Here is a 23,510-nt window from a genome sequence, read left to right as displayed (position 1 = left end):
CTCTTCTTCCCTGTGATATACTCAAAATTTAATGTGATAGAGACCCAATATGTCTGGCCACCTGACAGGGACAAAAATAAAGCTCATATGCTGCAACTAATGAACCCCATGTGCCTGAAACCTGTGCTGTGCAACAAGATAAGCCAGTGCAATGAATGAGAAGCCCGTGCAATGAATGAGAAGCCTGTGCAATGAATGAGAAGCCTGTGCACCGCAGCGAAGAGTAGTTCCCACTCGCCGCAACTAGAGAAAGCCTGTGAAGAGCAATGAAGGCCCAGCATAGACAAAACTAAAGATAAACAAAATTCTCTATATATAAAAGAAGCTATCATCAAAGCCTGTAACAACCAGTTAGTGCTTCATGGAGAAAGCTGAACCTGACCTGACTCCGAAGAAAGGGTCAAATGTTTCATGAACATAAGAAAAAGCAAATATTTTAGGTGGTAGATACCATATGAATATTCTTTAATGTGAACTGCCATTTAAGAGTTCAGTTTCATTATTATTCCCTAGACAAAGAGATCATTCCAATGGCATTTACTGAGTAGCTACTATCTGCAAAGGACTCGGCAAGCTAGAATGGGATACAGACTTGGGTGGGGTCTGACCCCTGCCCCGCGAGAGGTTACAATATAATGGATAGCACCAACACAGAAACACTGGTCGAAGAGCTTGCAGAACAGAGGAATCTCAGAAGGCTGGAACTCCACACCGGAGCAAAAAGCTCCCACCTGCCACATTGCTGGACAGTCCATTTCCAGAACATGGTAAACCCCTGTAAGGGCAAACTCTGGCAAAAATGCTCTACTGTGGCTGACATCAGGTGAGTAACAGAGGGTCTGGTACAGAGCTTTAGAAGTCCAGGCATTTGCATCACTGAATGGTGATACTACATATTTTTCTATCTTACCATTATTTTCATAGGAACTGATTTTTGTCCATTCCTTGTCTCAGTCAAGAGGCCTTTCTATCCCTGAAAAAGCATTAAGCATGCTGTGTGGAAAGGATCTTAGTATTATCGGATGCATTTTTCTCATTTTATAAATGAGACAGCTGATGTCTGTTACAGAACATGCTTAAAGGTCGTGGCTTTTACTTTCATTCATTTCTTTAATGATAATGGCATTTATAGTTAAGTTGTGTTATAATTTGCCATTTTTAGACATTTCTTAAACTCTCTGTCTCATGACTAATCCAGGATGTGACACTGGTGACAGAAAGTTAGACTAATATAATTAAGTGCTCTGGGAAGTTTTGGCTGTCCATCCTCATATCCCCATTAGTGGTGTGCCACTTTCTTTCCATGGCAGTTAAAAAAGAACTTTTGTTACTTCTCCAAAGTAACACAATGGTAATACATAAGAAATTTAAAATTATTTTTTATTAGTACATATTTTCCCAACTTCAACTTTAAACAACACCCCCAAAATAAAAGAGTGGAGATATATATGTATGTGTGTGTGTGTGTGTGTATATATATATATATATGTATAACAGGTTCACTTTGCTATACACGTGAATCTAACACAACTTTGCAAATCGACTATACTCCAATAAAACTTTTTTAAATAAATAAATGAATTTGACCATATACTTTTGAATAGAAATATATGTGTTCATGCTGCTGCTACTGCTGCTTAAGTCGCTTCAGTCGTGTCCAACTCTTAGCGACCCCATGGACGGCAGCCTACCAGGCTCCTCCATCCATGGGATTTTCCAGGCAAGAATACCGGAGTGGGGTGCCATTGCCTTCTCCATATGTGTTCATATATATGTATTAATTTTCTACAGGGTGTACTGTCTTTTCCTTAACACCGAAGGACACCGTAATAAGTAACACATAGTCCTCTATTATCCAATTGCTTATCAGATACTGGGCAACGTTTCATGGAACGCAAGTTCATGAGAGATAAATAGATGCTGTTAATTTTAAGCATAATGTGAGTAAAATATTATCTAAAGTTATCAGAGGTTTATGAAAAGCCATTGGTGATGCCCATTTGTGTTCTCAACCTACTAGACTTCCATATAGAAAATTATGCAATGAATCGTGAGAGAAGTTCTGTGACACTGAAGCCAGCACCTCTCTCCTTAAAACAAAATTAAAAACCTCTCCCTGCAAAAAGGCAGGTGTATGAATTAATACCTGAGAAAATAAATATAAACTAAAAAAAAAAAAATGGGAGAATCCAGTCTAGATGATACTTAGTAGTGCTCATTGCTTACAGTCAACATGTCATTTTAAACAAAGAACGAGGTGAAATAAAATAAGAGGAAGATCCCAATAACAACTGCTTAGTCATGTTCTTTTTTTAAAACACTGGAAATTTTTTGTTTAATGTTGGAAGCTCTTATCCTTAACTAGTGGCTATCCTGTATCACTCAAAGTATGAAAAGAAACATTATCTTTGTAGAAAAATCACAGCCTCATAAGTCATAGTGCAGACTAATCAAATTGCATCAACTTTTAAACTTATTTCCACATTCATGAATATGTAAAAGAGTATCACGTAGCAAGGGAGCTTGATAAATATTCACTGACACTACATTTCTACAAAAGGCAGTAAGTTTACCTGGGATTTTTTCTTTTTTAGCAGTAGTCTTTGGACTATCAACACAATAAAAATAAAGTGCATTTTACTTGTGTTCATATTATATTTTTCTTCAGACCTTAATTAAACAAAGACACACTGGCACTGAAAAGATGGCAGTACCCTCACAATATCTGATGCTAGTAAAACAGCAGATCATGTTCTATTCATCTGGTAAGAGGCCAGTTTCACATCAGGGAACAGAGAAGGATAAGGTTATAATTAAGGTTTAGACACATTTCACAAGTTTGTCCTCTTAAACATAAGAAACAATTATGTCTAAAGGTTTTGCTTAAAACCAGGAATAAGGTCTAATTGTTGCCAACAATTTGTTGCTACAAAACTCTCCTTTTATAGGGATGAGTTGGGCTTACAACAGGCCACTTTGCTCTCTGATTATGTATACTAAACTATATAGTCATGATGACTAACTTCCTACCCAAAGGTGCTTTGTTTGGAAAAGGCAACACTGGAAATTTAAGTGCTTAAATAAATGCCATATATTATTGCTGACCCTCTGTCCTCTTTGCCACGCAGAGCTCCTGTGGTTGTTTTAACCTAAGGGCACTTGTGTTAATTGTCCACTATATCCTTATAGGATCTCACAAATTCTGTTGCTATTGATGCCAAGGCGATCAGTATTCAACTGGCGATGTGGGCTGAAGGAGCCCTTCAAGGTGACAAGGGAAAGGGTTTTCCTTAAGTCCTGTAAGCATCCACTGAAAGTTAACATAATTTGGAAAGCAATGCAATAGAAGCAAGAAAGAGAAACTTCTTAAAGATCTCTTTGACACTCTGCAATTTCACTCCAACGTCAGCAAAAAAGAAACAGCTGACACAATAATCAAACTGCAGAAAGCAAAACTACATCCAGAGTTCAGAATCAGTCTTTTTAGATGTCTGATTTGACCCTTTGATCCTCCTTCATCCATAAGCAAATGCAATTTTATTTTCAATTCTCTTCTCACTCCGAAAGAAAATGCTTCACTGTGTTAGGGGGAAATGGAGAGGGAGGAAGAGAAATCTTTGTTGAGCTCAGCAACTTTCAAATGAGTAAAATATAGACACATTTTATTCTTTCACTCATTAGGGCACCAACATACTCTTTAGTAAATATCTATTGAGGGAAAAAGCTATATTAATTATTCTTATTGCTAGATTTTTATCTACCATTGTTCAAGTCAGAAGATGCTACAATTTGAAAATGATGCTATCAACAATGATTATTATCTGCCTGAGTGGGTGTTGCTGAAAAGACCGATACTGGATTACTGTAGAGTTGCTGGGTGCGGTACACTATTTCCAGTTAAGAATTAAGGTTAGAAGGGCATCGTGCCTGCAACTCACTTTCAAATGTCTCAGGGAAAAAAAACGTGTATATATAAATAGAAATAAAGAAATATACTATATATATGTAATATTTTATAGTGAAGATTATACTGGAGATTCTTCATACGATTCCTGCAACTTTTCTACATATCTGAAATTATATTTAAGAGTATAATTGAAGTTCATAGAAGTGAAATATACTTTTGATGAGTGATGGAAATTTAGAACAATTTTTAATTGAGATATACTCACACACCGTAATGAAATAATTTTTTTAGAGAACTGATTCATTAAATCATCAATTAAGTGCTTCCCTGGTGGTGCAGTGGTTGAATCCACCTTGCAAAGCAGGGGACACTGATTCAATCCCCGGTCCTGGAAGATGCCACATGCTGCAGGGCAACTAAGCCCACGTGCCACATATTGAGCCTGTACTCTAGAACCCACAAGCCACAACTGCTGAGCCTTTGTGCCACAATTACTGAAGCCCGCATGCCCTAGAGCCACGTTCCACAAGAGAAGCCTCTGCAATGAGAAGCCTCTTCACTGCAACAAAGAGTAACCCCTGGTCTCCACAATTAGAGAAAGCTCAAGTACAACAAAGACCCAGTGTAGCCAAAAATAAATAAATTAAAAGGAAAATAAACTCCAGAATTATTATGAAAAAGATATATCCAAAGAAACCATAAAATTCTATATATTATGTTTAACGGCAAAGCTTCTATTATAGTCTCATTAGATGAGATACTAGAAAATAATCTTTTATTCATTAGCTAGATTGTCAGAAATAACATCAAAAAGGTAAAATATCAATACATTAAAATGTTTGGACTTCAAGCAAAAATTTCATTGTTTCCTCAATTTTATCCCTTTCTTAATAGCAAAATTAACTAAACTTCATGTTTATTCCTGACCCAATCACTTATATGCTTAAGTAAGTCCTTCAACCTCTGTGGAGTTAGCTTCTTTATAAAAATTTAATGAGTTGTATTCAATTCTTAGATATTTCTTCTAAGCACTAACATTCTAAGTTCCTGTTTACAAATTGGGGAAATAGAAATTTTAAGTAACTTTCTAGAAGTCGCGTGATAGGAGAAAATTTTGAGTCCAGGGATTTCCCTGGCAGTACAGAGGTTGGGACTCTGCGATTCCAGTGCAGGGTATGTGGGTTCCACCCTTGGTTGGGGGAATGAGACTCCCACGTGCCTTGCGGCCAAAAATTAAAAATTAAATAAATAAATAAAAGAGTTCATTAATCATATCCAGTCTGAAGTCACAGGCTAACAAAAAGCCCATTGTTGAAAAACTGTCCTAAACTTCCCAGGCACACCTACTGTCAAGGATTCATCCTCAAGTGATCAGTTGCCAAAGCTCATCGTACTCTCTGAGGGAGAGTTATAAACTCTGGTTTGGTCTTGGGAATGCTTTCCCACCCACCAGAGACTGGCAAATGTCTTTGAGACAAGAGTAGGAAGGAAGAAGAGACCCCACCATCAAGGTGCTCTCCACAGAGACTTGGGATAGGAGATGACTTGGCTGTAGGGCAGTGGCTACAATAGGCTGTTCTGTTACCCTTTGCAGCTACCCAAACACTTTCTGGTGAGAAAATATGTTAGACTCATTTGAATCTCTGCCCTTTTTATTTGATTTTAATTACAGGTAAGCTGTACAAAAGACTGAATACTGATCTCTGGCTCAGCAGCACGTGGTAAAAGATCTAAGCTTTCTTTGTGCAGGTCTGCCCTGCAATAAGGTGATATCCGGGCTTCCCTGCTAGCTCAGCTGGTAAAGAATCCTCCTGAAATGCAGGAGACCCTGGTTTGATTCCTGGGTCGAGAAGATCCTCTGGAGAAGGGATAGGCTACCCACTCCAGTATTCTTGAACATTCCTGGTGGCTCAGAAGGTAAAGAATCTGCCTGTAGTGCGGGAGACCTGGCTTCTATCCCTGAATTGGGAAGATCCCCTGGAGGAGGGCATGGCAACCCACTGAAGTTTTCTTGCCTGAAGAATCCCCATGGACAGAGGAGCCTGGCAGGCCACAGTCCTTGCGGTCACAAAGAGTCGGACATGACTGAGTGACTAAGTACAGCACAGCACAAGGCAATATCCTAGCCTGAAGTGTCTACTCCTCGGAAACAGAAAAGGAGAGGGGATAGAAAGGACAAACTCTGAGGGTTAGGTCTTCTTACAACAAGACACGCTATATACAGAAATGTACCGCTTTGTTAGAAAGTGATAAAAACAGTGTTTATACAGCCAGGCTCTGTTCCAAGCACCTTACCTATATTGACTCATTTAACCCTCACGATAACTTTCAGCAATAATTATACTGTTCTTCCCATTTTGTAGATGAGGAAACTGAGACACAGGGAGGTTAAATAGTATGCATAGAACATATGTTTAGTGATAAGCTCAGGCAATCTGGCTTTAAGGTTTATGCTCTTGACTACTGAGCAGGTACCTTCATGGGTCTTCATGGGTCTACCTTTTATTGGGTTGACCAAAAAGTTTATTTCGGTTTTTCAGTAACATCTTTAACAGAAAAATCCAAATGAACTTTTTGGCCACCCCAATACTTAGGGCAATGGTGCTCAGACTTATGGGAGCATCAGAATTATGTGAGGCACCTGTTCAAAGTGTGTACTTCTGGTCGTTCCATCTACCCACCCAACCTCACCCCTACAAGATTCTGTTAGGTCTGTGGCTGAAGAATTTCTATTTTTAAAGTTATTCATTTATTTGTTTATTTGGCTGCACTGGGATCTTTGATCTTCACTGCAGCCTGCGGGGTCTAGGTCCCTGATCAGGGCTCAAACACGGGCCCCATGCATTGGGAGTACAGAATCTTAGCCACTGGACTACCAGGGAAATCCCAAGAATTTCTATTTTTAACAAGAATCCCAAGTGATTCTAAAATATGTGGTCCAGTATCATACTGAGAAACACAGACTTAGGAAAAGAAGACTCTTTTTTTTCAAAGAATAAAACTTTTTTTTTTTTTTTTGCGATTTATTCATCCACTCCAGAAACATGTATTAAGTATCCACTATAAATTTAGAATTGTATTAATTATGAAATCTATGTGTGTGAAATTACTTCAAATACTGGGTCCCTGCAATGAAAGAACTTGTACCCTTATACAAGCAAACACTAAACACAACACATATTAATTCCTTTTAATAATACATAAACATTTTCTGAACAGAACATGTCTCAGTCACTGAGTTAAGTCACTTAGAGAAGAAATAGTTAACAGTGAATGAGTAAGGGTCAGAACTGAGTGATTTCAGTGTTTGTGGAGTAGTGCATATGTTTATAGAGGAGTCCCAGTATAAAGACAGGTCACTTGGTCGAATCACCTACAACATAATCCTCAAAGCTGTTTGCATTCAGAGTGAATTTTATCTAGTTAAGATTTTTTAATTCTAGTTGTTTCCTTCAAATTCCTCTGAATTAAACAAGTTTTCACATTATTTAATTCATCCATCCATCCATTCAACAACCTTAATGCCACAACACTGTGCAAAGAAGTCAAAAAATTAACTCAAGGCACTTAAAATCAACTTGAGAAAACACATATACACACACACACACACATGAACTAACAAATACAAAGCAGATGTGAGCAATATGATTTTAAATTGTCTTAAAAGATACAGCGAGGCATATTAAAATTTTTAAGAGTTAATTTGAACAAAAATCGATTCCAATTAGGCAGTGCCAAACTGGAATTCGTCAGGAGTGCTCTGTCCACAGAAGACAGAGCAAAGTACGGCATTCATTGGCGGGCTATAGCTTCAAGCCTTGCTGGTCGTTTGTGATTGGTTGTCCTTAGGTTTCAGTTTCATGACCTTGAGGCACGGCACCAGGCTTAGATCTCTGATTGTTTACTCTTAGGCTGCCACAGAATTAGAAGCACCTCAGGTTAATGTCCTTTTGTTTAGTTAATTTAAGAGCTGCACAGAGAAACTGATAAGAAAAGTGGAAGGAGGGCCTGGCACATATTAAATGTTTAGTAAATGTGAGTTGAATGAATGAATATAGAGTAGGCTAGTCAGGATAAATTTCCTGGAGTAAGAGAAGTAATAGGCAGAGACTAAGGAGCAAAGGTTAGCCTACCAGAACAAATGACATAAGCAAAGACCCAGTGGCAAACAGCGAAAAAAATAAAGCAGGATATAGAGTTTCAACAGTTTGGCTTGGTTGGAACAAAAATGTTAGTGGGTGAAAAAGTAGAGTGTGAGGTTTGATAAGGTATGGGACGTTCTGATACAAGCCAAACTGTTATAACAGATGAAAGCATTTGTAACACCCTAGTAATTTTGTTCTTAGCACTTTGACTTCCTTTTTGAAATGTATTGATAATAAAATGCTAATTCTGTAAGACCAAGCTCTTTAAATAAGTAATATTCTGTAAATAGACTAAATGCCATCAAGATGGAAAGGCAAAAATATAAATGGTCTAGGCAATGTCATGGATGGAGAAAATTTAGAGATTGTCTCTTCTAATTCAACCTGTCTTTTACAATCTCAGGGGTCAAGGATCCAGGCAAATTAGAGTCCTAAGGTATTGACAGTGCTAATTTGGCAGCTGCCCTATTTACCAACAGTTGATAGAATCTTTAATGTTTAGAACTCTATTTGAATTTCATAACTGTTATTATTTGAAGATCAATATGGAAAATGTGAAGCACATAATTAGAAACAGAAAAGATAAATACATCATACACAGAAGATGTTGAAAATGAATGTGGGAAATTTAGATCTGGATTAAGGCAGTAGCTGAGGGAAATGAGGAGCGATCAAGAGATATTCCTGCTGAAAGTACTAAAAGTAATAGTATTTTTTTCTGAGTGATTGCCTGAATAAAGAGGCCAATAAGAGAAGTAAAAACAAACAAACCCCAAAATTGCCAATATGACCTTGAGCATCAGACTCGATGGTTAAGTTAGGAAGTGGTTCAGGTGGAAAGGCGATAGCCTTAAAATAGATTTCATAAAAAATTAGTTCTTTATTAAAAAGAAATTATTTACTTGGCTGTGCTGGGTCTTAATTGTAGCATGTGAACTCTTAGTTGTGGCATGTGGGATCTAGTTCCCTGACCAGGGGTCAAACCTGGGCCCTCTGCACTGGGAGCATGAAGTCTTAGCCACTGAACCATCAGGAAGTCCCCAAAATTAGTTCTTTAAAAAGCAATTCTTTGCAAGATGAAAAAGTTCTGGGAGTTCCCTGGTGGTCCAGTGGTTAGGATTCGGTGCTTTCACTGCTGTGGTCTGGGTTCAATCCATAGTCAGGGAACTGAGATCCCGCAAGCCACATAGCAAGTCCAAAAATAAAAGAGTTAAAAAATAAGGAAAGAAAAATTTCTAGAGACTGGTTGCACAACAATGTGAGTATACTTAACCACTGGACATATATGCATAACAATAGTTAAGCATATAGAAAGAAAAGAAATAAATGCATAAGTTTTATTAAAGGAACTATTTCTATTAAACTTATTCTCCATCTGTTTTGGAGCTGTATCAGCTTTTTATGTTTCAGGAGCACAGACTCACTCAGGAAATCTCAAGTAATGGGAAGCCCATCTATTTTAAGGATGCACATGACAATAAAAAGATAAGAATATCATGGGTACCTAAGAATAGCAGTATGATTGGGCTTCCATTGGGAACTGAAATGAACATGAAACTGGACAAATTCCATGCGTGCCTAGAGACTGGGTTAACTTGTCACTCTTGGCTGCAGCAGGAATGCAGTTTTCCCCAACCAGAGGGTGTCACCATTCCTCTGTCTCGATGACTACCAGCCTACCACCTCATTTAGCTAGTTATAGCTCTGCTTACTCATAATTCCAGCTTACTCATAGTCTCTAAGACCAACTTTCAGCTTCTCTCCCACAACCAACAGACTGATCCTCTGTAGATCCCATTTCAAATTCTTAAAAGGAAGAAAACTCTGACCGAGCTCGATTTTCACTGTTAAGTATGCATCAGAATCACCTGGAGAGAGTGTTATACTACTAATTGTTGGGCTTCATTCCCAAGCCTTTCTGATTTAGTAGTCTAGGGTACGTCTGAGAATCTGCATTTGAATCCTGAGTAAAGCTCACCACATGGGTCTTGGGACTACATTTGAGAACCACTGGTCTGGTTAGTCACGCTTTTATCTGTCTGGACACAGCAAATGGGGCTATACCTCATGTTGTAAATACCATACTTCTGAACTGACTCTCAGGCTCATAATTGGAGAGTTTTTTTTTTAAACTTCCCTTTTTTTTTAACGGCCTCTTCATTTCCACAGGGCTGGAAAAGGTCAGTTTTCATTCCAATCCCAAAAAAGGGCAATGCCAAAGAATGTTCAAACTACCATACAATTACACTCATTTCACATGCTAGCAAGGTAATGCTCAAAATCCTTCAAGTTAGGCTTCAGCAGTACATGAACCGAGAAATTTCAGATGAACAAGCTGGATTTAGAAAAGGCAGAGGAACCAGAGATCAAATTGCCAACATCTGTTGGATCATAGAGAAAGCAAGGGAATTCAGAAAAACATCCACTTCTGCTTCATTGACTACACTAAAGCCTTTGACTGTGTGGATCACAACAAACTATGGAAAATTCTTAAAGAGATGGGAATACCAGACCACATTACCTGTCTCCTGAGAAACCTGTAAGCAGGTCAAGAAGAAACAGTTAGAACCAGACATGGAACAACAGACTGATTCAAAATTAGGAAAGGAGTATAAGGCTGTATATTGTTACCCTGCTTATTTCACTTCTATGCAGAGCACATTATGCGAAATGCCAGGCTGCAGGGCGTGCTGCAGTCCATGGGTTCGAAAAGAGACACGACTTAGCGACTGAATAAAAGGATCAGATGTTAGGAAAAAGCTTCAGCTTCCTTTTTTTATAAATAACTAGATTAATCACTAAACCTTCTCAAGTTCCATGACCACAATTCAACTACTGACTGCTAACTGTACTTATACTTGGCGTCCAAAGCCAATCTCGACATTTATCTCCACATACAAGTTCTCCCTTAGGTTTTTCTTCTTTTAAAAACAAAACAAAATAAACAGGTAAAATACACACATTCCCATTTTACCAGTCATCCAGGCTCTTAATCTTAGTAGCTTCAATTTTTCTATCTGCTCCTGTTCTTTCTCTTCCCCTCACCCTGCGTTTGTGTGCGCTAAGTCGCTTCATTCATGTCCGACTCTTTGGGACCCTATGGACTGCAGCCTGCCAGGTTCCTCTCTCCATGGGATTCTCCAGGCAAGAATACTGGATTAGGTCTCCACACCCACCCAGGAACTGAACCCATGTCTTCTGCAGCTACTGCAGTGCAGGCAGATTCTTTACCACTGAGCCATGAGGGAAGCCCACCCCTCACCCTACTCCATCTAATTAGAAAACAAGTTCTACAGATTCTACCACATATCACAGTTCAGTTGCTCAGTCATGTCCAACTCTTTGTGACCCTATGGATTGCAGCACGTCAGGCTTCCCTGTCCATCACCAACTCCCAGAGCTTACGCAAACTCATGTCCATCAAGTCCGTGATGCCAGATATCACAGGCTTTGCTGAAACCTGACACTTCTCCAACTACGAATGTCATCATGATGGTCTAAGCCATCAACCACTTCTGATCTACACCAGTATTTCTCAAATGTTTCTACAAAATACCTCTAACAGCAAAAAAATATAAGTGGTAGGGAGGAGGGTACTCCTAGGGAATGTAACTCAGCAACTTTTAAATCTTTCTCTACCCACTTTGGAGAAATTTCTTATACTCCTATTATTTTGATTTATTTTAAAACTTTTGGCTGCAACTGATAGCATGTGGGACCCTAGTTCTCCAACCAGGGATCAAACCCATGCTTCCTGCATTGGAAGGTGGAGTCTTAACCACTGACTTCCAGGGAAGTACTCTGTTATCTTTCAAAAATTAGGCAGATTTTGCAAAATCCATCTATTTTTGCTTTAACATTATAGGAAGCTTCTAGTTAGTTGTCAGTGAGCCATATTGATGCCTTGAGTACATTTTCTACATTTATTGGGGACTTTATATAGGGTACCTGTTTCCTAGATTGAGAAGAATCCCTGTGGACCCCACCTAGTCTCTCTGGCCTCTGTATTTCCATTTGCCTGTGCCATTTTACTTTCAGTTCCAGTTCAGTTCAGTTGCTCAGTTGTGTCCGACTCTTTGCGACCCCATGAATCGCAGCACGCCAGGCCTCCCTGTCCATCACCAACTCCCGGAGTTCATTCAGACTCACATCCACCAAGTCAGTGATGCCATCCAGCCATCTCATCCTCTGTCATCCCCTTCTCCTCCTTCCCCCAATCCCCCTCAGCATCAGAGTCTTTTCCAATGAGTCAACTCTTCGCATTAGCTGGCCAAAATACTGGAGTTTCAGCTTTAGCCTCATTCCTTCCAAAGAAATCCCAGGGCTGATCTCCTTTGGAATGGACTGGTTGGATCTCCCTGCAGTCCAAAGGACTCTCAAGAGTCTTCTCCAACACCACAGTTCGAAAGCATCAATTCTTCGGTGCTCAGCTTTCTTCACAGTCCAATTCTCACATCCATACGTGACCACAGGAAAAACCATAGCCTTGACTAGACGGATCTTTGTTGGCAAAGCAATGTCTCTGCTTTTGAATATGCTATCTAGGTTGGTCATAACTTTTCTTCCAAGGAGTAAGCGTCTTTTAATTTCATGGCTGCAGTCACCATTATCACTGCCTAAAACACATTCCAATAGCTTCCAGTAGTGCCATAGTGCTACCAAATTAAGTATATATGGCTTTTTAAATTCAGACCCCCCCAAAAATGATCATCCCAATCTTATTTCTGATACTGTTACTGATACTGATACTGTTCTGATACTGATACTTTTCTTGCAAGCTGAAATGCTTTGATTACTATGTTCTCAATATTTAACTGAATCTGGTTACTGGGAAGTCGTTTACTTTCCACAGTCATCTAGCTAGCACAGTGGTTCTCAAAGCGTGTTCACTAGACCAGCAGCATCAGTATCGCCTAGGAACTTGCTAGAAATGCATATTTTATGTCCTGTGCTATTTCTCAGACCTGCTGAATCAAAAACTCTGGCTGAGCTATCTGCACCCTAACAAGTCCTCCGCCGTGATTCTGATGCAGCTGAAGTTTGAGGGCCTAGGGTCTAGTTTTTGAATTTAAGACAGAGTAAGAAGACGTCCCTGGTGGCCCAATGGATAAGAATCTGCCTGCCAATGCAGGGAACACTGGTTTGAGCCCTGGTCCAGGAAGATTCCACATGCTGCTGAGCAACTAAACCTGTGCGCCACAACTACTGAGCCTGTGTCCTAGAGCCTGTGAGCCTCAACTACTGTGCCTGCATGCTGCACCACTGAAGCCTATGTGCCTAGAGTTTGTGCTGCGTAACAAGAGGAGCCATCACAATGAGAGGCCCATGCACCTCAACTAGGGAGGGCCCTTGCACAGCAATGAAGCCTCAGTGCAACCAAAAATAAAATAAATAAATTGATTTATTAATTTAAAAATTCTTTCAAATATCTTTTTAAAAAAGAGTAAGAGATGTATTTTAAAGAAAGAACCTAATGGAATATGAACTACTATTTAAGTAAAATGTTCATTTTTAAGACAAAATGTTACTAATCACTAAAGACTCTTTCACTAGGATTCTGCTACTAAATATAATTTTCATACAAGCTCTTAATTTAGAAAATGTGTTCTAAGGGAAGAAGAGCAGAATAACAATTTTTAGTTCATTTGTCTCCTCCTAGTGGCAGGCTCTTGGAGAAGGCAATGGCACCCCACTCCAGTACTCTTGCTTGGAAAATCCCATAGACGGAGGAGCCTGGTGGGCTGGAATCCATGGGGTTGCGAAGAGTTGGACACGACTGAGCGACTTCACTTTCACTTTTCACTTTCATGCACTGCAGAAGGAAATGGCAACCCACTCCGGTGTTCTTGCCTGGAGTATCCCAGGGACGGGGGAGCCTGGTGGGCTGCCGTCTATGGGGCTGTACAGTCGGACATGACTGAAGCGACTTAGCAGCAGCAGCACTGTCAGGCTTTTAAATACTGACCATGGAACCTCATGTATGTTTCTCAGAAATTACATTTCTAAACTTTTTTCGTAAGGTTCCTCTTACTAATTACAATTAAAATCAGCTGATCCTGGGGACTCCTCTGGGTGTCCAGTGATTAAGAGTATGCCTTGCAATGCAGGGGACGCAGGTATGATCCGTGTTAAGGAAACTACGATCCCACATGTATGGAGCAACTAAGCCCGCACACCACAACTGGAGTCCATGCATGATACATACACACACATTTTTTAAAGATCAATTGGCCCTCCTACCAAATTACATAGCTTTTTCTCTACTAGCTCCAACTGTAGTTATAGAAAACCATGTAATTTGTCTCTTCTGTGGCTCTTTTTAATATGACTTGTAAATCTTCCCTCATTTTGTTATCCATAACTGCTTAGCAGCGGAACTTCATTTCTTAGAACACTTTGAGCTTTCTTCCTTTATAGAATGTCAGCAACATCCAGGTATTTACCTTATTCCTCTCACTACCTCATGCTTTCTGGAGATGCCCCAGAAACCACACAAGATCTCCAGGGTACTGGGGTTGCCACAGCCGCCGAATCCCTATTCTATGAGCACTCTGAGCCCTCAAGCTCCTAGCCTATATTAACTTAGGGTGTGAACAGACTCCTTTGACTCTTAAAATCAACAAGACAAGGTTTGACTTCTTCCAAAAGGTTTTATTAATATGGCAGGATAACTTATGGAGATCCTAGTACGCTGCATTTTCCCACTTGGTCCCTTCCAAGCGGCAGCCGGGCCATTTGTATTCCTTTGTCTTGGATGTCTAAAGGACAGAAAGCTGAAGCTACCTGAAGACTGCGGCTTTTCCCATCTATTGTTAGAGTCTGAGCTCACTGAAGAAATGATGGTAGATGTCTGAGAGGAAAAAGGGAAGAGATGCCTTTATTTTAAACTGGAGGAAATAAATGGAGATTTCTTTAAGTTGGGAAGGAGTGTGAACTGGAGGTCCTCATTTCCCTAGCAGCACCCTGGAGAGGTGTTGAGGCCAATGGGCTGCTTAGAAAGGGTAGACCACTGAGCATCCAAAACACAGCAGCGGTGCACTCTGCAGAAACAGAGTCCCTGCATTTCAAGGATCTGTGAGGCTGCAACTTCGGGCAGCTCAGAGTAACCAATGTGGGCTGAAGGCTGGGGCAATCTCTTCAAGTACCATGTATGATCTGGGAATGAGGGGGAAGGGGATGTAAAAGGGAAGAAACTGATGGAGATTAAGATTTCCTGCCATCCTGATGTGACAGGGGTTTAGTTAAGTTCAATTTGATTTAAAGAAAATAAACAAACATGTTTTGTTTCTAAATATATCCAAGTTTACAACTGCAATTCACATACTAAGAAACAGTCAATACAAGAAAGAACAAAGCAAAAAGAGCTGGGGAACACAGTAAAGGACAAGTTCACAGAACGAGGGACGCTGATGTTACTCAAACTTTGCTGAAGAGATGACAGGGTACGATTAGGTGTGACGCCCCAAGTTCTTTGTCTCCCTTCTCAACTCTGTAAGGTTTGATACTCCATGTCATTCCTCCACCCCAGCTGGCCTGAGTCAAGGGCTGACATCTCTACCAGGTCCGTTATGCTTCCCAGTTTCTCAGAAAAGATAACAGACTACAGGGGACTGAGTTAGACAAGTAAAGTTTCCTGATTTTCTAACACTCAGCTTCCTAATGTATAACATGGACGTTACACGGCTGAGGGCTGATATTTAGCTTGTGTGCACTGGTAAACCATGTATATGTGTGTGTGTTCAGTCGTGTCCAGCCCCATGGACTGCAGCCCACCTGGCTCCGTGTCCATGGGATTTTATAGAGTATAAAAGTATACAGGCAAGAATACTAGAGTAGGTGGCCATTTCCTTCTCCGGGAGATCTTCCCAACCCAGGGATGGAACCTGCATCTCCTGCATTGCAGATGCATTCGTTTACTGCCGAGCCATTGGGGAGTGGGTGAGTGAAAGTCACTCAGTCGTGTCCGACTCTTTGCAACCCCATGGACTGTATAGATCATGGAGTTCTCCAGGCCAGAATACTGGAGCAGGTAGCCTTTCCCTTCTCCAGGGAATCTTCCCAACCCAGGGATTAAACCCAGGTCTCCTGCATTGTAGGTGGATTCTTTGCCAGCTGAGCCACAAGGGAAGCTGCTGGTAAAGCACATCCAATGTTAAATTATTGAAACTCTTCCATATTAGTCAGTACAAAGCAACTGCCACAAGCAATTTTTGCTTCCCTGTTCAGTTTTAAACTAGTGCTTCTATTATTGTTGTCTTAAAAAAAAACAGCTTTATTAAAATATAATTCACATACCATAAAGTTTGTTCAATTGTATGTAATTCAGGGGTATTTAGTACACGCAGCGACATGCAACAATCACCACTGATTCCTAAACATTTTCATCATCCCCAAAAGAAGGCATTTCCAATTCCTCTTCCCCTCAGGCCCTGGCAACCACTGATCTATTTCCTCTCTCTATAGGTTTGCCAGTACTGGACATCTCATATCAATGGAATTATTCAATATGTGGCCTTCTGGATTCTTAGAGTACTTTTCAAGTTTATCCATGTTGTAGCACATATCTGTACTTCATTTTTATTGCTAAATAAGATTACATTATATACATGTGACATGTATTGTTTATTAATTCTATTTTCTGGTGTTGTTCAGTTGCTGTCTTGTCCGATTCTTTGTGACCCCATGGACTGCAGCAAGCCAGGCTCCCCTGTCCTTCATGGTCTCCTGGAGTTTGCTCGGATTAATGTTCACTCAGTTGGTAAAGCTATCTAACCATCTCATCCTCTGCAGCCCTCTTCTCTTCTTGTCTGTTTTTAAGCCAAGGTAATTTAGTTTCTTAAAGCTGGCTCCTGGGTCTTACGATCTCTTTGGACTGAGAGGACAAGGTATTAAGAACGGATTCTAGTTACAAGTCAGAAATTCCAGTCACCAAAAGGCTTCTTTCAAAGCTGACGCTGATGGGTTATTCTGCTCAGTAAGTTTCTTTATTCTGTCTGAGAGCTTTTTCCATCTTTAAGCTAATTTTCAAAGCTTTAGGCAATGGAGACAATCCTAAAAGGTCTTGTTTCCTCCCAAGGGAATGTTTTTTTTCATCTATGTGCTACATTATAATATTAAAATTTACAGATTTTGTATGCAGGTGTGTTTTTGAAAATACATAGAGTATTTCTGAAAGGATACATAAGAAACTGGTAAAACAACAACAACAAAAACCCAGCTACCTAGGGAAAGGTGATCCCTTCATGGATCACAGCCTCGTCATGGCGAAGGGGCTCGTATAACTCAGTGAAGCTGTGAGCCATGCTGTGCAGGGCAACCCAAGACAGACAGGTTGTAATGGAGAGTTCTGACAAAACGTCGTCCACTGGAGGAGGGAATGGCAAACCACTCCAATATTCTTGCCATGAGAACCCAATGGACAGAATGAAAAGACAAAAAATATGAGACCAGATGATGAGCCCCCAGGTCAGAAGGCATCCAATAAGGTACTGGGGAAGAGCAGAGGGCAATTACTAATAGCTCCAAAAAGAAAAAGCAGCTGGGCAAAAGCGAAACAATGCTCAGTTGTGGATGTGTCTGGTGGTAAAAGTCTGATGCTGTAGAGAACAATATTGTATAGGAACCTGGAATGTTAGGTCCATGAATCAAAGTAAATTAGACGTGGTCAAGAAGGAGATGGCAAGAGTGAACATTTTGGGAATCAGTGAACAAAAGCATATGGGAATGGGTGAATTTAATTCAGATGACCCTTATATCTACTACTGTGGACAAGAATCCCTTAGAAGAAATGGAGTAGCCCTCATAGTCAGCAAAAGAGTTCAAAATGCACTAAGTACGCGGGTGCAGCTTCAAAAATGACAGAATGATTTTGGTTCGTTTCCAAGGCAAACCATTCAACATCACAGTAATCCAAGTCTATGCCCCAACCACTAATGCCAAAGAAGCTGAAGTTGAACAGTTCTATGAAGACCTACAAAACCTTCTAGAACTAACACCAAAAAATATGTCCTTTTCATCATAGGGGACTGGAGTGCAAAAGTAGTAAGTCAAGAGATACCTGGAGTAACAGGCAAGTTTGGACTTGGAGTACAAAATGAAAGTTTTGTCAAGAGAAATACTAGTCAGAGCAAACACCTTATTCCAACAACATAAGAGACACTCTACACATGGACATCACCAAATGGTCAATACTGAAATCAGATTTATTATATTCTTTGCTGCCAAAGATGGAGAAGCTCTATACAGTCAGCAAAAGCAAGACCTGTAGCTGACTGTAGCTCAGATCATCAGCTCCTTATCACAAAATTCAGGCTTTAATTGAAGAAAGTAGGGAAAACCACTAGGCCATTCAGGTATGACCAAAATCAAATCCCTTATGATTATAATGTGGAGGTGATAAATAGATTCAAGGGATTAGATCTGGTAGACAGAGTACCTGAAGAACTATGGATGGGGGTTTGTAACATTGTACAGGAGGAGGCAGTAACCAAAACCATCCCAAAGAAAAAGAAATGCAAGAAGGCAAAGTGGTTGTCTGAAGAGGCTTTACAAATAGTTGAGAACAGAAGAGAAGTGAAAGGCAAGGGAGAAAGAAAAAGATATAACCATCTGAATGCAGAGTTCCAGAGAATAGCAAGGAGAAATAAGAAAGCCTTCTTACATGAACAATGCAAAGAAATGGAGGAAAACAATAGAATGGGAAAGACTAGAAATCTCTTCAAGAAAATTGGAGATATCAAGGGACTAATTCTTGAAAGGATGGGCACAATAAAGGACAGAGACAGTAAGGACCTAACAGAAGCAGAGATTAAGAGGTGGCAAGAATATACAGAAGCCAGAAGAAATATACAAAAAGTTTTAACGACCTGGATAACCATGATGGTGTGATCACTCACATAGAGTCAGACATCCTGGAGTGTGAAATCAAGTGGGCCTTAGGAAGCATTACTACAAACAAAGCTAGTGGAGGTGATGGAATTCCAGCTGAGCTGTTTAAAATCCTAAAAGATGATGCTGTTAAAGTGTTGCACTCAGTGTGTCAGCAAATTTGGAAAACTCAGCAGTGGCCACAGGACTGGAAAATGTTCGTTTTCACTTTAATCCCAAAGAAGGGCAGTGCCAAAGAATGTTCAACCTGCCATACAATTGCCCTCATTTCACATGCTAGCAAGCTCACAATCCTCCAGGCTAGGCTTTAGCACTACATGAACCAAGAACTTTCAGATGTACAACTTGGGTTTAGAAAAGGCAGAGGAACCAGAGATCAAATTGCCAACATCTGTGGATCTTAAAGAATGCAAGGGAATTCCAAAAAAATTCTACTTTTGCTTCATTGACTACCTAAAAGCCTTTGACTGTGTGGATCACAAAAACTGTGGAAAATTCTTAAAGAAATGGGAATACCAGATCACTTTATCTGTCTCCTGAGAAACTTTCATGAAGGTCAAGAAGCAACAGTTAGAACCAGACATGGAAATACTGATTGGTTCAAAATTGGGAAAGGAGCATGACAAGGTTGTATATTGTCACCCTGCTTATTTAACTTATGTATAGAGTATATCATGCAAAATGTCAGGCTGAATGAATCACAAGCTGGAATCAAGATTGCCAGGAGAAATATCAACAACCTTAGATATGCAGATAATACCACTCTTGTGGCAGAAACTGAAGAGGAACTAAAGAGCCTCTTGATGATAGTGAAAGAGGAGAGTGAAAAAGCCAGCATAAAGTCAAGATTAAAAAACTAAGATGAGGACTATCCTGGTGTTCCAGTGCATAAGACTCTGAGCTCCCGATGCAGGGGGCCTGGGTATGATCCCTGGTCAGGGAACTAAATCCCACGTGCCACAACTAAGAGTCTGCATGCTTCTTGGAAGAAAAGCTATGACAAACCTAGACAGCATATTAAAATGCAGAGATGTTACTTTGCCGACAAAGGTCCATATAGCCAAAGCTAAGGCTTTTCCAGTAGTTATGTATGGATGTGAGAGTTGAGCCATAAAGAAAGCTGAGCACCAAAGAACTGATGTTTTTGAACTGTGGTATTGGAAAAGACTCTTGAGAAAATCACCTGGACTGCAAGGAGATCAAAGTAGTCAATCCTAAAAGAAATCAACCCTGAGCATTCATTGAAAGAACTGATGCTAAAGCTGAAGCTCCACTACTTTGGCCATCTGATGGGAAGATCTGACTCATTTGAAAAGACCCTGATGCTGGAAAAGATTGAAGGCAGGAGGAGAAGGGGACAACAGAGGATGAGATGGTTGGATAGCATCACCGACTCAATGAACATGAGTTTGAGCAAGCTCCCAGAGTTGGTGATGGACAGGGAAGCCTGGAGTGCTGCATTCCATGGGGTTTCAAAGAGTCAGACACGAGTGAGTGACTGAACTGAACTGAATGCTGCAAGTAAATATCCTGCATGCTACAATGAAGACCAAAGATCCCCCGCATGTTGCAACTAAGACATAGCCCAGCCTAAATAAATAAATATTAAAAAAACAAAAACAAAAAACCAAGACCACGGCATCTGGTCCCATCACTTCATGGCAAATAGAAAAGGAAAAAATGGAAACAGTGACGTATTTTCTTTTCTTGGGCTCCAAAATCACTGCAGACAGTGACTACAGCCATGAAAATAAAAGACTCATACTCCTTGAAAGGGAAGCTATCACAAATCTAGACAGCGTATTCAAAAGCAGAGACATCACTTTGCCGACAAAGGTCCACAGTCAAAGCTAAGGTTTTTTCAATAGTTACGTACAGGTGTGCGAGTTGGACCATAAAAAAGGCTGAGCGCCAAAAAAATTGATGCTTTTGAATTGTGATTCTGGAGACTTGAGAATCCCTTGGACTGCAAGAATATCAAATCAGTCAGTCCTAAAGGAAAAGTGAAATTCACTCAGTTGTTTCCAATTCTTTGGGACCCCATGGACTGAAGCCCACCCGGCTCCTCTGACCATGGAATTCTCCAGGCAAGAATACTGGAGTGGGTAGCCCTTCCCTTGTCCAGCGAGTCTTCCTGAATCTGGGTCTCCTGCATTACAGGTGAATTCTTTTCCTTCTGAGCCAGCAGGGAAACCCTCCTAAAGGAAATCAACCCTGAATATTCATTGGAAGGACTGATGCTGAAGTTGAAGCTCCAATACTTTGGCCACCTGATGAGAAAAGCCGATTCCTTGTACAAGACCTTGATGCTGGCAAAGATTGAGGGCAGGAGAAGAGGGCGACAGAGGATGAAATGGTTGGATGGCATCACCAACTCAACAGACATGAATTTGAGCAAACTCTGGGAGATAGTGAAGGACAGGGAAGCATGGCATGCTGCAGTCCATGGGGTCACAAAGAGTCAGACATGACTGATCAGCAACAGTAATGGAAACGGGAGCTGGCAGACAGGGATGGAAGGCTTACTTCTCTGTCTGTATCATTTCATAAACCATTCAAAATAAATAAGCTTAACAATTATGTCTTAAATAGTAAACAGTACTAACCTTGACTAGAAGTATGAGCCTTGTTTATTTGAAAGGGACATCCTGAGGCATTACACTGACCTCATAAAATGTATTTTCAAACCTCAAACTTTCACTTCTGCTGCTCCCTCAGCTTGGATTGTTCTTTTTATTCTCCCTGATCCCCAGTAATATCTGACCATTTAATTTCTCAACTTGTAAAGCACTGTTTGAGACACAATCTAATCGTCAAACAAAAAATATACAGTAAGGATGAATAATTTTATCTTCATTTAATAAATAAGAACACAGGGGGTGAGGAAGCACAGCAGCTTGTGCCAGATCACAATTACTATATTCCAGATCTAGAACTTCTAAGTTCTACAACTTCTAAGAAGTCCAGTACTTCTCCCATTTTTTTAAAGCTATGAAATCCCATGCATTTAATGAAGGAATGGGTAAAAATGCACAAAAATGTTTACTAAAGTGTTGTGCAATATCAATAAATACCATCACATAGATCTATATTTATCATGGAAAACATCCATGATACTACATATAGTGAGAAAAGCAAGTTTTAAACAGATGTATAGTTTGAACACATTTTTGTAATAAAAATTGTTTGTGTATGTAGAAAGAAGCTGGAAAGCTAAACTGTGTAGGAAAATGTTTTTGTTTTTCATTTTCTTCAGCCACACAGCATGGCCTGTGGGATCATATTTCCCCCACCAAGGCCACCGCAGACAAAGCATAGTCTTAACCACTGGACCACCAGAAAATTCCCTGAAAATTTTTTTAAAGTTATAATACTCTAAATTTGTATACATTATTACCATGACTAGACTAAATGCATATTAAGTGCTTAATATGTGCCAGACAATGGGCTAAATCCGTTTTACAGGTATTATCTCTTTTAATCCTCACAAAAACCAACTTGCCTAAAGCCTTGCAGTTAATAATGCAGCAAAATCAGACAAGTATCAGACCCTAACTCTCATACTCTATGGAGGTAGATCATCCTGTCTCTCTACAACGGTCATTTGTTTTATAATCAGAAAAATCCATGAAGTTAGTTTTACAAAAATCCTGTTTGAAACTTCACTTTACTTAGTCTCTACTAACTACTACTACTAAGTCACTTCAGTCGTGTCCGACTCTGTGTGACCCCATAGACGGCAGCCCACCAGGCTCCTGCGTCCCTGGGCTTCTCCAGGCAAGAACACTGGAGTGGGTTGCCATTGCCTTCTCCAATGCATGAAAGTGAAAAGTGAAAGTCAAGTCGCTCGCTCAGTCGTGTCCAACCCTCAGCGACCCCATGGACTGCAGCCTTCCAGGCTCCTCCGTCCATGGGATTTTCCAGGCAAGAGAACTGGAGTGGGCTGCCATTGCCTTCTCCTACTTAGTCTCTGCTGCTGCTAAGTCGCTTCAGTCGTGTCCGACTCTTAGCGACTCCATGGACTGCGGCCCACCAGGCTCCTTCGTCTAGTACTCCCCAATTTCTGTCTCTTACAGCGCTTAGGGCAATCGGATCTCCATCTGCCATTCCTACATCTTTTTTGCGTGCGAAGTCGCTTCAATCGTGTCCCTCTCTATGGGACCCTACGGACTGCAGCCCGCCAGGCTCCTCAGTCCTTGAATGGGTTGCCATGCCCGCCTCCAGAGTATCCTCCCAACCCAGGGATCGACCCCCTTCTCCTGTATTGGCAGGCGGTATCTTTACCATTAGCGCCACCTGCGAAGCCTGCAGCTTTTGCAGGGTCCTGAAACCCAAGCTCACTTCCTAGGGCAGTGAACGAGCCTTAGCTTGGCTCGGGGAGAACTTGAATTGAGGATGAGTGTTTACACAACATAAAGAATTTCTTTCAAAGCAATGTAGGATGGAGATACTCTAGGCCTCTCCATTCCCCTCGCGCACGGTGGCCTCTTTGCCTGCACCTTCTTGATCTCCTCTGCCTCGCTCGCCAGTGGGCTCGTCCCACCAGCGACGGGAGTCCGAGGGCTCCCTAG

This window comes from Budorcas taxicolor, chromosome 9, assembly GCF_023091745.1.
Source record: "Budorcas taxicolor isolate Tak-1 chromosome 9, Takin1.1, whole genome shotgun sequence".
Lineage (NCBI taxonomy): Eukaryota > Metazoa > Chordata > Mammalia > Artiodactyla > Bovidae > Budorcas > Budorcas taxicolor.
Note: the sequence above shows the minus strand (reverse complement) of the source record.